The sequence below is a fragment of the Chlorocebus sabaeus genome, chromosome 28 (genome assembly GCF_047675955.1).
Source record: "Chlorocebus sabaeus isolate Y175 chromosome 28, mChlSab1.0.hap1, whole genome shotgun sequence".
Lineage (NCBI taxonomy): Eukaryota > Metazoa > Chordata > Mammalia > Primates > Cercopithecidae > Chlorocebus > Chlorocebus sabaeus.
In genome coordinates this window covers 425,489-443,497 of record NC_132931.1, presented here as the reverse complement: position 1 = coordinate 443,497, position 18,009 = coordinate 425,489, and the positions used below count along the sequence as shown (strand labels likewise).

At 45.6% G+C, this 18,009-nt stretch overlaps 1 pseudogene; it reads right to left on the bottom strand.

The window, feature by feature from the left end:
* Positions 1 to 15,312: 15,312 nt before the first annotated feature.
* On the bottom strand, positions 15,313 to 16,523 carry LOC119621352 (phosphorylase b kinase gamma catalytic chain, skeletal muscle/heart isoform-like; annotated as a pseudogene).
* Positions 16,524 to 18,009: the final 1,486 nt, after the last annotated feature.

The following is an 18,009-nucleotide window of genomic DNA, read 5'->3' as shown; positions in this document are numbered from 1 at the left end:
CTGACCAAATCCAAAGTCAATTCACAGAGCCACAGATGACTTTACTGAATTTTTTTTAATGTGTTTGTTTTTCTGATTATGATAACAACACATACTTGTTAAAATATTTAAATAATGTAAAATAAGTGTATATGGTTAATTGTATGGGTGTGTGAGTGAGTGTGGGGAGGGGATGTGTGTATCCTTGACTGTGGGAGTCAGTGTGCATATGTGAGTGTGCATGCATATGTGCTGTTGTGAAAAGTTCTGAAAGAAGCCCTCCCCGCCTGTTTAATTTTTAATTTTTAATTTTTTTGAAATAGAGTCTTGCTCTGTTGCCCAGACTGGAGTGCAGTGGTGTGATCTTGGCTCACTGCAACCTCCACATCCCGGGTTCAAGCAATTCTCCTGCCTCAGCCTCCTGGGAAGCTGGGATTACATGCATGCAACACCATGCCCTGAGATATATATATATATATATATATTTTTTTTTACTAGAGACGGGGTTTTGCCATGTTGGCCGGCCTGGTCTTAAACTCCTGAACTCAGGTGATCCACCCTCCTGGGCCTCCCAAAGTGCTGGGATTACAGGTGTGAGCCACCATGCCCAGCCAAGAAACCCCTTTTGCACACAGAGCTTTGCTCCTTTGCATGAAAATGTTCATGAACAGGTGGGGTAAGCTGGTGAATGTGTTTAAAATCATGACAGAAGTGGCCAAGGAGCTCTTTAGAAAGGGCAGAGGGGAGCGGTATATCCAAGTTGATACCTGACCAATCTGAACAGGTGTCAGCCACAAATACCCAAGCCAGCTGAGCGAGCCCTAGTCACCCCAACTTCTGTTCCCACCAGCAGCATCTAAGAAGGTTTGACCTTGAGTCATTCTCAGGCCACCCCCAAAGCAAACCAGCAAATGGTCAACTTTATGATAACAAAGTCAACATATTATAATCTCATGGGCAGTCAGTTACAAGGGCAAACATTCAGTCAGTCACCAATATTCACTGAGCACCTACTATGCCCCAGGCACAGTTTCTGGTGCTAGGGATGCCACTGAGAACAAGATGGACAAAAATTCATTTGCTGGTGGTACTGATGGGAACAAGTAAATGACAAAATGAGTGAACAGCCTGTAGAGAGGGTTAATTGGTGCTAAGTGCTCTAGATAAAAATAAAGCAGGAACAGTAGATCCAGAACACCAGGTGAGTTTGCAGTTTTAAAAAGACTGGTCAGCTGGGGCTTCATGGGAAGCCCGCATTTCAGTGAAGACCTGAAGGAGGTGAGGGCCGAGCCACGTGGATCTCCAGCAGAAGAGCAACCCCCGGGCAGAGGCCACAGCAAGTGTGAAGGACCGGTGATAGCACACACCTGGCTGCTTCAAGGAACAGAGAAGGGGGCAGTGTGGATTTAGTAGCTTTTTAAAAACTGATGATAAAAGCAAATGGTGCTTGTGGAACCACCACCCAGAAAAATGAATAAAAGAGAAACTGAAAGTCCACAGTCACTGAACGGTGGGGGCAGGGAAGATGCACTAAGGATCTGGGTGTCTGGGGTACAGTTCACTTGATAAACAAAGCGATTTTCCATTTTGACAAGGCAATGCCAAAATAGTGCAGCTGCGCTCAAACCTCCCAGCTGCAGCAAAACACCTGGCATTTTTACAGCTCGCACCCCAGGCCTGAGCCGAACCAGGTACGTAGTAGGCGCACACTCTGCTTCTACACCCTCCCAGTTCCCTGGGTCCTAAGGAGGTGAGGAAAGATGAGTACAAACTCCCCAAGGTACATACAGACTGACAGATCCCCAGATCCCCATAGGCTGCCAGCCAGGCCCCCAGCAGCCCCAGAATGACAGTGTTGTCTCTTCCTCCTCCTGCTTTTAAGAGCTGTGAAGGAGGCTTGTCTCGTGCTGCACAATTGCCCCTTAATTGCTATTTCCTCTCAGTTATGAATTATGTCATGGATATGGCCGCTCACGTTACTAAACTTCCACACAGGTCTTATCATCTGGAGCCCAGCCAGCAACCCAGCCTGACCTACTTTCCCACTGGATTTCAAAACTGCCCCCCTTGTCCTCTCGTTGGACTTTTCCTAAGGAGAGTCTACTATGCCGGAAAACTCAACATTAAAAATAAAAACTAGAACGGAGAAGGGGAGTCACAGCTGGCCCCACCGAAGGCCTGAGGCTCAGAGCGGCTCCTGGTGACTGGGGCCAAACCCCTCCCTGCCTAAAAGCTTCCTCAGAAAACCTGTCCTTGGGATGCAGGGTTCCCAGCAGGACAAGCAGGGACACAGTCATAGTCCCAGGTCCCCTGCATGATCAGATCCCACTCTTGCCTTTTTTGGTCATGGCCGGGATGACTGACTTTGGAGGCAGGCAAACCTAGGTTCAAACCTTGGCTCTGACACTGACTAGCCCATTCATTCATTCATTCATTCATTCTCCATTCATTTGCTACAGATATTGAGTGTCTCCTGAGTGCTGGCCCTGTGCTGGGCAGTGGGGAAATACCTGAGAACGAGGCAGACACAGTCTCTGCCCTCATAGAACTTTTAATCTAGTGGGCAGAGATGGGCACAAAACACAAATTCTGAAATTAGGGCAATGAGGGAAATAAGACAGTGTGGTAGGCTTGAGACCAGCAGGGCTGCCTGTGTCTAAGACAGTCAGGCAGGACTCTCTGCAAGGAGAGGTCATTTAAGCAAATACCCCAATCATGAGAAGAGCCGGATCCAGGAGGCCGGCCCTAATGAGGAGGTGCCTCGCGTGCAGGATAGAAGGAAGCACTTGTTCTCAGGCTCAGCCACGCGCAGGTTGGCTTCACCCTGGGGATCTCACTTGCCCAAACCTAGTCCAGGCCTGCTGGGAAGGAAAGGCATCTAAGCAAAGGGCATAGCAAATGCAAAGGCCCTGCAGTGGGATGAACCTTGCACGCTGGTGCAGAGAGAGCCCAGGGAACAGTGCAGTGCAGGGATGGGGAGGGCGGTGAAGCTGGAGGGGTGGGGGTGCAGACCACAGAGGGCCTCAAAGGCCATGGTGAGGATTTGGTAAGGGAGAAGCTCTATTGTGAGGGCAGAGCTGGCAATCCTCGTGGGTGAGGTGATTTTTGCAGGGGAGGTGGGGAAGACTCAGGACGCATTTATAGGCTGGATGATTTCTTCATTGATGTAGGAGAGAGATTAGCAAGTGCTTCATTTCTCAGAGTCTTTAATATTCTTCATCTGGGAAGTGGAAATCATAACAGGAACCTCCCCAGAGGTGCTGCTAGTTTGGATTCCATCCTTTCCTCCTTTCAGAGACTGTCCTGTGATTTCCTAAAACATTTCCATTAGTTTGTTTCAATTTTCTGATTTTCTTCCCTTAGGGCCTTCCACAGGCCTCTGTGCTACTGCCTTGAATGATAGCAAGTGTCCAAAATTTTTTTTTTTCTTTTTGAGACATTCTTGCTCTGCCACCCAGGCTGGAGTGCAGTGGCATGATCTCAGCTCACTGCAGCCTCCGCCTCCCAGGTTCAAGTGATTCTCATGCCTCAGTCACCCGAGTACCTGTGACTACAGGGATGCACCATCACACCTGGCTAATTTGTGTGGTTTTAGTAGAGACACAGTTTCACCATGTTGGCCAGGCTGGACTTGTCTCCTGACCTCGAGCGGTCCACCTACCTTTGCCTCCCAGAGTGTTGGAATTACAGGCATGAGCCACTGCGCCTGGTCAAGTGTCCAAATTCTTATTCCAAAACTGAACTTTGGGCTGGGCGCCATGGCTCACACCTGCAATCCGAAAAGTTTGGGAGGCTGAGGTGGGAGGATTGCTTGGGCCCAGGAGTTTGAGGCCAGCCTGGGCAACATGGTAGGACCCTGTCTCTACAATAAATAAAAGGAGGTTGTGGCTGCAGTGAGCTGTGTTCACATGGCTATACTCCAGTCTGAGCAAAAGTGAAACCCTGTCTCAAAACAAAAATCATGACTTGGGCAATAGCCACCACTTTCCTGGATTCTCAACAGAAACCTATGGTGAAATATAAAATGCAAAGCTTGAGGTATGTGACTTCAAGATGGTAAGAAAACCATCATGCAGACTTGTCATGGGATGTCTGATAAATTGTTGGATATATGGCCTAGGGGCCCAGACGATCGATTTTAGATTTGTAAACATCTTAATATAGAGGGTTTTTTTTTTTTTTTTTTTTTTTTTAGATGGAGTCTCGCTCTGTCGCCAGGCTGGAGTGCAGTGGCACCATCTTGGCTCACTGTAGCCTCCATCTCCGGGGTTCAGGTGGTTCTCCTGCCTCAGCCTCCTGGGTGGCTGGGATTGCAGGCGCATGACACCATGCCTGGCCGATTTTTTTGTATTTTTAGTAGAGATGGGGTTTCGCCGTGTTGGCCAGGCTGGTCTTGGGCTCCCGATTTCAGGTGGTCCGCCTGCCTCGGCCTCCCATAGTGCAGGGATTGGAGGCATGAGCCACTGTGCCCAATCTTAATATGGAGAATTTTCAAACATATGAAGTAAACAAAATGATACACTAAACCGTTACATACAAGTTTCAACACCACCATTCTAGTTAGACGTATCTGTTTACTAACTACATGCCCTTTTTAGATAAAATTTATTTAAATTGAAATACATAAATCCGGCCAGGTGTGGTGGCTCATGCCTGTGATCCCAGCACTTTGGGAGGCTGGGGTGGGTGGATCACCTGACATCAGGAATTCGAGACCAGCCTGGCTAGCGTGGTGAAGCCCCATCTCTGCTGGAAGTATGGAAATCGGCCAGGAATGGCGGTGCATGCCTGTGGTCCCAGCTGCTCAGGAGCCTGAGGCAAAGGAATCACTTGGGCCCAGGAGGCGGAGGTTGCGGTGAGTCGAGATTGCCACTGCACTCCAGCTTGGGTGACAGAGTGAGACTTCATCTCAAAAAAAAACAATTTTATATATATACATAAATCTAAGCTATAATTTTGGTAAATTGTTCTCCTTCGCTCACACCTTACCAGGACAAAAGGAGCTCACTTATCTCTACCCAGGCAATTAAGCAATCTCCACCACCGCCGTGCTCAAATGTTTTCATCATAGACTAGGGTTCATTTTTATTTCCTTCCCTGGAACTTTGTAATTCTTTCAGCATAAACATTGCTGAGGTTCAATAGTCCTTATTGCTGAGTAGGACTCTATTGTATAAATATACTATAATTTGTTCATCTGTTTTCCTGCTATTGAACATTTTATTGGTTCTAGATTTTGGCAAGTGTTATTAAACTGCCATGAACATTTGCACACAAGTATTGTGACTTCTTTGTGTGTAGTGGTATCTTGTGGTTTCAGTCTGCATTTCTCTGACTAATGAACATGTTTTCATGTACTTACTGGCCGTTAATATGTCTTTGAGTTTGAGTGTGTATTTTAAAATTAGGTTGGTTTTTATTACCAAGTTATAGGAACTCCTATGTATTTTGAATAAAATTCCTTGTCAGTTATTTTGCAAATATTTAAAAAAAAATTATACTAAGGAATGAAACAAATGAGAAATATTTAATGTGGGTGTTTTCTACTCCCTGTCTTTGCAAAAAGACAGAAAGCTATAAAATTTTCCTATAAGGTAGATGTTCCTGTTCCCAATACCCTGAACAACATAACCAAAAGTATTTTAGAATAATCTCACTTGTGAATACAAAACTATGTGATTAATAACAATGTCAATAAGGATAATTTAATGATACTTTAAAATAATAATATAAAAGCACAAAGGGTCTATCCCAAGTATAGAAGTGATCAATATTAAGAAAAACATGAATATATGACTATAGCTTATATTGCATCTCTGAAAAATGAGTCTATAAATCAATAAATGAGTAGATATTAAAGGGTGTTTTATCAAGTCAATCCATTATTATTTTAAAGTCTTATAAAGACATATAAGTATTAAAGACTACTTCGTTAATATTATCAAGAGTATATTCTAAGCTATTAATAATAATTGACATTATGCTCCAAGGAGAAATAAGCCCTCTAAGGATTTCTCTTCAAACAAAGCACCTAACAAAAGTCCCCTGTCTGTCTTTTTAGCTAATTCACTTTTGAAAGTTATGAGAACCAGCTTTGTGTATCTTGGCTATCAAGGAGGTTAAAGACTCAACTTTCATCTGAAAGAACTCTAAGCATCTGACATAATTTGAATGTTTGTCCCCTCCAAATCTCATGTCGAAATATGATTCCCAATGTTAGAGGTGTGTGGTCCTGGGGTGGATCCTTCATGAATGGCTTGGTGCCTGCCACAAGGTAATGAATGAGTTCTTGCTCTGTTAGTTCACAGAAGAGCTGGTTAGTTATCTATCTATCTATCTATCTATCTATCTATCTATCTATCTATGTATCTATCTATCTATCTATTTATTTTGAGACAGAGTCTCGCTGTGTCACCCAGGCAGGAGTACAGTGGCATGATCTCAGCTCACTGCAGCCTTCACTTTTTGAGTTCAAGCAATTCACCTGCCTCAGCCTTATGAGTAGCTGGGGCTACAGGTGCCCGCCACGATGCCTGGCTAATTTTTTATATTTTTAGGCGAGATGGGGTTTCACTGTGTTAGCCAAGATCATTTCGATCTCTTGACCTTGTGATCCACCTGCCTTAGCCTCCCAACGTGCAGGGATTACAGGCGTGAAGAGTTGGTTGTTTAAAGGAGCCTGGCACCTCCTCCTCTCTCTCTTGCTTCCTCTCTCTCCATGTGATACATTGGCTCCCCATTCAACTTCTGCCATGATTGGAAGCTTCCTGAGGTCCTCACCAGAAGCAGACGCTGGCACCATGCTTGCAGAACCGTGAGCCAAATAAACCTCTTTTCCCTCTAAATTACCCAGTCTCAGGTATTGCTTTAAAGCAATGCAAAATGGACTAACAGTAACCTCAAGGCACTAGTTCTCTTCCTGCTGCTAGGTGGGGCACTGCTTGCTTTCTCACCAGGTGCTGCTTTGGAAACACAGAAGAACGAAAAACAGAAAGCTCACTTTTATTTCTTAGGGATTATCTGGTCTGAACCCCACATTTTGCACATGAGAACACTGAACTTTGGAAAGAAAAAGTGAGTTATGTAAGAGCAAACACTTACTGGCAGAGCTAGGGATGAATAATCACAATTTATAGAACATCTGCCACTCACCCCTTGAACAGCCTTAGGAAAAATATTGCACTTCCTATTACATCATTTTTTTGTTGTTTTTGAGACAGAGTCTCGTTCTGTCACCCAGGCTGGAGTGCAGTGGCGTGATCTCGGTTCACTGCAACCTCTGCCTCCTGGTTTCAAGCAATTCTCCTGCCTCAGCTTCCCAAGTAGCTGGGATTAAAGGCACCCACCACCACACCTGGATAATTTTTGTATTTTTAGTAGAGACAGCGTTTCACCACGTTGGTCAGGCTGGTCTCGAACTCCTGACCTCAAGTGATTCACCTGCCTTGCCGTCCAAAGTGCTGGGATTACAGGACCAAGTGAGACTTGGAGGCATTAAACAACTGTTGTAAGATCACACAGTAAGAAGCAGAGCAGAGCAGACAGAACACCCAGGATAAGTTTGTAATTTTTATTTTTTATAACATTTCATAAAATAATGTTAAAATGTTTATATCTTTCTTTTTTTTTCTGAGACAGAGTCTTGCTCTGTCACCCAGGCTGGAGTGCAGTGGCACCATCATAGCTCACTGCATCCTCGACCTCCCCTGCTCAAGCAATCCTCCCACCTCAGCCTGATAAGTAACTGGGACAACAGGTGCGCACAACCATACCTGGTTAATATTTTTTTGTTTTGCAGAGAGGGTGGTCTCAATATGTTGCTTGGCTGGTCTCGAACTGGGTTGAATCAATCCTCCTGTCTTGGCCTTCCAAAGTGTTGAGATTACAGATGTGAGCCACCATACGCAGCCTTGTTGTACCTCTTTTAAATATTTGTTCATTATTTATTCAATGAAGTCAGGATCAGCATATCACTTATCATGTCAAGGGCAAACCACCAAAGCAGAAGTCCAGAGCAGAGACCACATTTCTGATTTAGTATGACAGGTTGACATGGCCTGGGACCCTGTCTCTTAATCTGGTTTGGAGACAGAGTTTTGGATTGGAACTCAAATTTGCTGGTTCCATAGCCTTTGTACTGCGTTATGGCACTCAGACTGCCTGATTCGTGGACAAATGTACTTTCCTTGCAAACCCCTCTCTGAAAATTGAAACTGAAGATGGCATTATTTTCCCCTTCCAGGTCACTCCAGGGGTATTTCTTGTCCACCTACGTTGTGCAGAGTAATAAGCATGAGACCAGGCAGGCAGGGTCTAGCCTCACCTAGAGGATAAGACCAGGCTGAAACATGCGACTGCATTTTCATTTGTCTCTGGAAATTCCAGCCAGGTGGGGCTAGTCTTGACTTCTCTGGCTTCTTTAGGAAGCTTTCTTTTCTGGTTCCTGATGTTTGGCTTTCTGCAGGAAGGTATCCTTCCCGTGGACTCTGATCTTGCTGCTTGTAGTCTGATCTTTGCTTTGGTTTCTTTCTTGCGGGAGAAGGCTTCCACTGCAAAACTGGAAAAAACCATTGCTTTGGGAATTTTCTATCCTGCAGCCCTCAGCTACCCTCTGCTGGAATGCTGCCACCATGACTGCTAGAGACACTTTGTGGAAGACCACAGGATATGTCACCTTTCTTCATGGGCTCATTTTGTGGGCCAGCCACAAGCTTCTGTTCATTCCAACTATGGGTTTGAAGGTCAACCATCTGCAGCACCTGTTTAATCTCTAGAAGAGATGCTGATAAATCTTGGAAATGTTGTAGCTCAGGTATCTCCATTATGATTGAAACAGCAAAAAGTATGGCAGTGAGAGGAATAGAACATAGAAAAATTATGACAAGGAAAGAAATCTCACCTAACTGATTCCATCTTGCTTCTAACCTCCAAGCTGCCTTTGTTCATTCCTGGGCATAGGCCAACCAAACCATGGAGAAATTTAATTTATACTTTGACTTTGAATCAAGGATGATAAGAGTCCCTTTCTAAAACTGACCTCCTCCTTGTCCCAGTACTGACACCACCTTTGTAAGACCCATGAAAGGCCACGAGATTGGGATTATAGAAGGAGTCTGAATTCTGCTAAGATGTAGGCATAGTTAAATAATACCCCGCCACTGTTCCATAGCTTGCTTTCTTATAATCCCTAATCACTCAGGATTCATGAAGCCAGAGGTCACAAGATTTGTGACTTCCCCGATTGCTCACATAGATAACATCACTATTGTAGAACCTAAGAGGGGCCTTTTGAGATGTTTTCCAGACTTTTGCATTCTTACAACTAATTCCATTTGGACTCACGACTCATGACTCAACCCAGTCCTGTGGTCCCCACCCAAAGGCTGACTCAGCTCACGAGCACTGTTTTTCACATCCCTATGATTTTATCTCCAACCAATAAGCAGCACCCACTGCTTAGCCCCTCCCAGCCAAATTATCCACAAAAGCCCTAGCTTCCAAGCTTTCAGGCAGACTGACCTGAGTAATAAACTCCTATCTCCTGCTTAGCTGGCTCTGTGTTTATTAAACTCTTTATTACAACACTTCTGTCTCAGTAAATTGGCTCTATCTGTGCAGTAGGGAATAAGAATCCATCAGGCAATTACACGATTACTCTTTAATACTTAATTAACAGCAATACTCATAAAGCACTATTTCTAAACATTTATTCAACACAATCCCCAGAGGCTCAGTGACATGAACCATGACACTCAAGTTCTTCAAACTGATACCTTAAACTTTCTGGGCTTTATTCACTTCCAAGATATGATGGAAATCAAGTTTCACTGCTTCCCTTTAGGAAGCTGAAATTATTTCTGATTCATGCCCTAACTGCATCTAGTTCTTTCTCCTGCAGTATTTTTTGCTCAAGCCAAATGGGGCTTGTTGCATTTTATCCTCATTCACACCATGTATTTCTACACTGTCACCCCTTTGTCCAAGCCATTCCTTTTGCCTGAAATGCCCTTCTCATGGATGGATCTCTGCCTTGCCACAATCCACTCATGCTTCAACCTGCCTCTAAAAATAAAGATATCAAAAAGACACCTGCACTTGTATGTTTATCATAGTATTATTCACAATAGCAAAGATGTGGAATCCACCTAAGGGCCCATCAAGGGAAGATGAATTTTAAAAATGTGCTATATATACACCATGAAATACTACTCAGCCATTAAAAAGAATGTAATGAAATCATGTCTTTTGTAGCAACACGAATGGAACTGGAGGCCATAATCCTAGGTGAAATAACTCAGGAACAGAAAGCCAAATACCACATGGTCTCACTTGTAAGTGGGAGCTAAACAATGCGTACACATGGACATACAGAGGGAATAATAGACAGTGGAGACTACAAAAGGTGGGAGGCAGGGAGTGGGTGAGGGCTGAAAAAGTACCTATTGGGTACAATGTTCACTACTCGGGTGACGGGTACGTGAAAAGCCCAGACTTCACCACTCCACAATACATTCCCTAAGAAACTTGCACTTGCACCCCCTAAGTACATAGAACTACAGGCAAAATTTAACCGAAAACAAACAGAAAAGCACAAAATGCTTCCAAATGCCAAATGTTTTATGCTGTGCTATGGATCTGCATGGTGTGGGGAACACATTCAAAATTCAGAATTTTCATGTCTGCCTCAGCAGGTACTTTATGCTGGGCTCCCCCTTGTCTCTGACAACCCAGGATGTATGGAGAGTTCACACACACACACACACACACACGTATAAATACATACATACATATTTATAACTACATATATACATATGTATTTTTCACGTCTGCTTATCTAGCTATCCATCTCTGTATCTATCTACATCTCTCTATTTATCTATCTATCGCTATCCATCTGTTTATCCATCTATTTCTCTCTCTCCATCTATACATATCTATTTACCCATCATGTATCCATCTATTGATCTATATCTATGTATCTCTCCCTATCCATCTATCCATATACTATATCTATCTATCTATCCATATACATATATCCATATATCCATATCCATTCATTTTTCTCTCTCTCCATCTATACATATCTATATCTGTTATCTATCTGTCTATCTATCTATCTATCTATCTATTCTTATTCATCTGTTTCTCTCTCCATCTATACATATCTGTCTATCATCTATCATCATCTATTTATCTAATTTGTTTCTCTATGCCTATCCATCTGTTTCTCTCTCTCCATCTATACATATCTATCTGTCTATCATCTATCTACATATCTCATTTATTCTTCACGGCTTGGCTTTGTGTCTTTTATCTTTAATTGCTTCCAGCAACACTCTGGGGTATAAACTAGTATCGTCCTCATTTTCAGAAGCAGAAGCTGAGATGCAGAGAAATGAAGCAACTTGCCCATTTTTTCCTTTGAGTTTATCCTGTTGGAACTTTGGGACCAGATCTCTTATAAGTATATTCTCCAGAGCATCTAGCACCGTGCTTGCTTATTAAACGAGTGAACACACATGTTAAATAAATAAGAGAATGTCCCAGGATGCTACTGTCTGATTTTCTTCCAGGCCTATTGCCTGGTTGGGCCCATGCATGTAATGTCAGGGTTGGATATCTTGGCTGCTACAACATATTCCATTTGAGGAATAATTTAGAAGTGTGGGTGCAAGATAAAAATGTCAGTCTGGCTCCTGGTTAACGGGTGTTTCTAATTAAGCCATGATATACAGTGCTCACAGCCAAATACAGTGTGGTTCTGGCGATAACTCACCAAATAGTGTGTCGACTTCATTATTTCATTCCGTGACATTTCCCTGATGAGTTTATAAATCCCTGTGGAATCATGGCCTCTATCTCTTTAATGAGGCCTTTAAAAACTGGGGCAAAATTATAGCAGCAGATAAGGTTGGCTCTGCTGTAGACCTACTTCATAAAGGTTTCTCCTTCTCCTAGTGAAATTAAAACTATTTGATAGACCAAGGAGTTCAATTCCATGCGAATTGGTCAGGGCATATGATTGAGTTAATTCTTCAAGCAGCAAAATAATATTAAAAGCAGTTCTGTCTTCCCTGACCTAGTGGGAAACTAGGTAACTAGAAATGGAAATATTCCTTTGTTCTAGTAAAGAGAAGGGTAGAGGCCAGTGGCTCACGCCTGTAATCTCAGCACTTTCGGAGGCCGAGGCAGGTGGGTCACCTGAGGTGAGGTTCAAGACCAGCCTGGCCAACATGGTGAAACCCCGTCTCTACTAAAAATACAAAAAGTAGCTAGGCATGGTGGCAGGTGCCTGTAATTGCAGCTACTCAGGAGACTGAGGTAAGAGAATCACTTGAACCCAGGAGGTGGAGGTTGCAGTGAGCCAAGATGACACCACTGCACTCCAGCCTGGGCGACAGAGTGAGACTCCATCTCAAAAAAAAAAAAAAAAAAAATTGTATTTTTTGTAGAGGTGGGGTTTCACCCTGTTACCTAGGATGGTCTCACACTCCTAAACTGCAGTGGTGTGATCACAGCTCACTGAAGCCTTTCCAGTAATTTTTCTGCATTTAAAAAAACAGTTGAGGGCTGGCACAGTAGCTCACACCAGTTCACCCAGTATTTTGAGAGGTCAAGATGGGAGGATTGCTTCAGGTCAGGAGTTCGAGACCAGCCTAGCCAACATAACAAAACCCCATCTCTATTTAAACAACAACAACAACAACAACAACAACAACAACAACAAAAACAAAAAAAGAGGCTGGGCGCAGTGGCTCATGCCTATAATCCCAGCACTTTGGGAGGCCTAGGCAGGTGGATCATCTGAGGCCGAGGCAGGTGGATCATCAGCTTGGGCAACAGAGTGAGACTCCGTTTCAAAAGAAAAAACAAGGCGACTCACGCCTGTAATCCACATAGTAGTGAACTTTCTTTAAAAAAAAAAATCTTTGTTCCCATTTCAGTTTGAGGTCAGGAGTTGGAGAGCAGCCTGATAGACAGAGTGAAACCGCATCTCTACTAAAAATACAACAACAACAAAAATAAGCTGGGCTTGGTGGCATGCATCTGTAGTCCCAGCTACTCATGAGGCTGAGGCAGGAGAATCACTTGAACCCACGAGGTGGAGGTTGCAGTGAGCGGAGATCGTACCACTGCACTCCAGCCTGGGAGACAGAGCAAGACTCTGTCAAAAAAAAAAAAAAAAAAAAAAAAAAAAAAAAAAAAAAAGAAAGAAAGAAGGAAGGAAAGTTGAGGTTAAATGAAGTAAATTTTTTATTTTTTTTCACTTAGTATATCATTACTATCTTCTCTTACAATTAGAAATTTATAAAGGTTTTAAAAATGCCTACACAATATTCTTTTAGGTAAATCGACGTAACTTACCAATTAATTTTTTATTGCTGAATGTTTCAGTTTCTTAAAAATTTTCCATATAGTGGGCCAGGAGTGGTGGCTCACGCCTGGGGTGCTGTAATCCCAGCACTTTGGGAGGCTGAGGCAGATGGATCACGAGGTCAGGAGATTGAGACCATCCTGGCTAACACGGTGAAACCTCATCTTTACTAAAAATACAAAATATTAGCTGGGTGTGGTGGTGGGCCCCCGCAGTCCCAGATACTCAGGAGGCTGAGGCAGGAGAATGCCATGAACCCGGGAGGCGGAGCTTGCAGTGAGCTGAGATCGCGCCACTGCACTCCAGCCTGGGCGACAGAGTGAGACTTTCAAAAAAAAAAAAAAAAAAAAAAAAAAAAAAAAAAAAAAAAAAAAAAAATCCATATAGTAGTGAACTTTAAAAAAAAAAAAATAAATCTTTGTTCCCATTTCACATTGTTTTCTTGCACTGGGATCAAGCTGAAAGTATTAACAATCAAAATAGTTACTATTTTGTTGATGAGTTAAAATGCTAATTATTTTTCAGTCTTTACCACTTCTGGGTGTCAGCCACCATGCCCGGCCAAAAAATCCACTTTAAAAGCCCAATTTTTAATTTCTATTTGCTTCAGTGTGTTTCATCTGTTAAATGAAGTTAATAACAATAACACCTGTTACATCTACCTCTGATGATTGTTTTTAGATATGTGATGTAGGGCTGGACACAATGGCTCATGCCTGTAATTCCAACAATTTGGGAGGCTGAGGTGGGAGGATCGCTTGAGCCCAGGAGTAAGACCAGCCTGGGCAACATAGACCACATCTCTACTAAAAATTAAAAAAAAAAAATTAGCCCTTCATGGTAGCAAATGCTTGTAGTCCCAGCTAGTAGGGAGGTTGAGGCAGGAGGATCACTTGTGTGTTTGCTTTTCCAGCCAGTTGCTGTGGCAGGAGAATGCTTTCTTCATGGCCTCATCTGTTGTTTCGTGTGCCTCTGAAGAAAACTAGTTTCCACTTGTGTAACAGACAGGCATGTAACTATTTAAAGCACAGTTCAGTCCTGAAAGGGTCTGGGAAAACCAAATGATGTACTAGGTGAAGTGGTGCATTGTGGGAATCACAAAGCAAACAGTGCTCCAGAAAGACAAATATCAGAAGCTTCCCCTTTCATTTTTCTTTCTTTCTTTCTTTCTTTTTTTTTTTTTTTCAAGACAGGGTCTTGCCCTGTTGCCCAGGCTAGAGGGCAGTGGAGATCACGGCTCACTGCAGCCTTGAGCTCCTGGACTCAAGCAATTCTCCTACCTCAGTCTCCTGAGCAGCTGGGACTGTAAGTGTGCACCACCATGCCTGGCTAATTTTTTGAATTTTTGTAGTGATGGGATCTTACTATGTTGCCCGGGCTGGTCTCGAACTCCTGGCCTTAAGCGATCCTCCCACCTCAACCTCCCAAAGTGCTGGAATTACAGGTGTGAGCCACCTTGCCTGGGCCCCCTTCTCCATATGACTTCAAAAACATGTCCCTAGAGAGTAGTCTGCTCCCACACTGTCACTAGATGTCATGGGGTCAATAAAATCTCCTGCGATTGTGTATCTCAGACATTTCCGTGTCTTTGATCCTCACCCTGGGACCCTAAGGGAAAAGGGCCTGAGTGTCAGTAACTCTGGGCCTCCCCTAAAGAGAAACGGAGATGGTGGCTCATCTAGGAAGTGGAGGAGCAGGGGGTTCCTGGTTCTCAGGCCACAAGTGATCTCTGCCCACCCAGGGCCTGCCCCAGCCTGCAAGTATTGCTGTGTGGTGGGAACACCCGCTTCCCTTGTGAACAGCCTTTGAGAGGGGGTCGTGGACTTAGCTCCAGGGGTTCCTGGCCAGGGCTAAGTGCTCCTTCCGCAGAGGCCTGCACACATCTTACCCCTTTGACTTGTATTTCCGTGGCTTCCCCTCCCTACCTGCCCCCCAGCCCTCCCTGACTGGCCAGCCCCTCAGTAGTCCTCCTCAGCTAGGGAGAGGAGCACGGCCTTGGGTGTGTTCTTGAAAAGAGCTGCCTGGTTCTGCTGCTGCCCCTTCTTCACCCAGTGGCCATAGATTTCGAAACCGTAGGCATTGATGAGCCGGCACAGAAGCTGGAGGGTGTAGGGGTGAGTCTCGGGTGACGATGTTCCACGTCACCAGCTTCACCCGGCAGTATTGGTAGTAGATCCGAACTGAAGCCAGCAAGGTCAGAGCGATCACCTGCAGGGCCAGGCAGAGAAGCTGGGCTGCAGCACCTCCAGCACAGGGACGCTCTGGACTCGTTTGTCACGAAGCCTTTGGTGGCTTCTGCGGGGCCCTCCTAGTGTCCCCCACTTCCCTCTTGGCCAGCATCCGCAGGGACGGAGCCAGTGGGCTGCCACCTGCCACCTCTGAAGCCATCACAGGGCGGCTGGGAGGGGAGGGGTGGGTACTCTGGAACCCCGCTGGGTGTAAGGATCCCTGGGAGAGGAGAGGACTTAGAGGTTTGCGCTTGGGGAGCTGGCGGCAACTGCCACAGGGCCTGGGTTGGGACGCTTCGTACCTTCAACCTCCCCCGGGGGCTGAAGTGCCGCACTTCCTCCACCACGTACTGCTGGAAGAAGGGGTGTGCCAAGGCCTCTTCCGCTGTGCAGCAGCTCTGGGGTTGCACCACCAGGAATCGGGAGACCTGGGAGGGAAGGAGAGGGGAATCAAGAACGTCAAGGCAGGTCCCCTCCAGCATGTCAGGAGAGGTGGAGCCTCCCCGGGCAGGGGAGCCTGACATTGTGGCCCTGAGTCCAGGAGCCAGGCGGCCTGGCCTCTCACCAGGTCGTTCACCGTGTCCGAGTAATCATTCCACACGGACGCGTCAAACTGGTAGTTGCTGCTGATGATCATCCTCAGCATCAGCAACTGCTTCCAGTGCCAGAAGGGTGGGGAGCTGGCCAGCAGCGTGTACATGATGACACCAGTGCTCCACTTGGACGTTGGAGGGCCCAGGGCCACTTACCCCAGCACCAGGGGCACCGACTCAGCCCTGCCTATTCCTCCCTCACCCAGCCCAGGCGGGTGATCCTCCTCCCCCAGCGCACTCGCATATCCACCGCCTTCCCATAGCCTGGATGGTCTCCATTCATGGAGCACTGTACGATCTCAGGGCTAGGTGACTGGGGGTCCCGCAGACCTCTGCAGGAACAGTCATCACCAGGACAGGTCAGCAGGGCGCTCAGAAGAGGAAGTCCAGGCCAGGCACAGTGGCTCATGTCTATAATCTCAGCATTTTGGGAGGCCGAGGCAGGCAGTTCACCTGAGGCCAGTAGCTGGAGACCAGCCTGTCCAACAAGGTGAAACCCCTTACCTACTAAAAATACAAAAAATAGATGGGTGTGGTGGCACATGCCTGTAGTCCCAGCTACTCAGGTGGCTGAGGCAGGAGAATCGCTTCAACCTGGGAGGTGGAGGTTGCAGTGAACTGAGATGGCCCCACTGTACTCCAGCCTGGGGGACAGAGCAAGACTACCTCAAAAAAAAAAAAAAAAAAAAAAAAAAAAAAAAAAAAAAGGAAAGAAAAGAAAAAAAAAAAAGAGGAAGTCTAAAGAGACAATGGAGATGGAACAGAAATGGTGCTTTGGCGGGGACTCCCCCAACATCCAACTTCAGGACCCAGGGCAGGGCAGGGTACTGCCCACAGGGCCACCAGCTAACGGCCCATTGCTTCCCTGGTCACTAGTAGCCATCCTGGCCTGGAACTAGGGTAATAGGAACCTGGGAGAGGACTTACCTGAAGAAACGCCTAGCCCTGCCGGACGTGGAGGCTCACACCTGTAATCTCAGCACTTTGGAAGTCTGAGGCAGACAGATCGCGAGGTCAGGAGTGTTAGACCAGCCTGACCAACATGGTGAAACCCCGTCTCTACTAAAAATACAAAAATTAGCCGGGCCTGGTGGTACATGCCTGTAATCCCAGCTACTCAGCAGGCTGAGGCAGGAGAATTGCTTGAACCTGGAAGGCAGAGGTTGCAGTGAGTCATGATTGTGCCACTGCACTACAGCCTGGGTAACAGAGTGAGACTCCATCTCAGGAAAAAAAAAAAAAACTATTTTCAAAAAAAAAAAGGTAAGAAACTGCACTGCATCTGGCAGAAAGCAGGAGGCCCCTGAGAAGGATTAGGCCCTCCATCCCAACCTTGCCAATTAAGCCTCATCCTCACTTCTGGCTGGCCAAGTCAGCTTCCGACAGGATCAAGCTTACTTCCCGTGGATTAGGCCCACTTCTGGTAGGTCAGGCCTCTTTCTGGAGAGTCTCCTCATTTTCGGAATACAGTATAGTGCTGGCTTCTGATGGATTAGGCTCACTTTTGGCATATCAGGCCCAAGTCTGGCAGATCAGGACCTCTTCTCGGCTTCCCAAGTGTGAGATAGGCCTCAGGCCATCCAGGCTTGGCTCTGTCACTTCCATGGCTACTGGGGAGGGGTAAACTTCTGAGGTTTTGGATGTCTCCCACTGTGGCCAGAAGAAGAGGTGGGGGAAAGACAAAGACTCATATTCTTGTCCAGATTGCTGGGGTAGGGGGGAAGGCCCAGCCCACTGCCCACCCCGATATTGTCTCCATTTGGCTAAAGCTGTTAGAGGAGGCAGTGGTAAGGGCTGTGGCTGGGCTTTTCAGTTCTGGCTGGTATGGCTATTG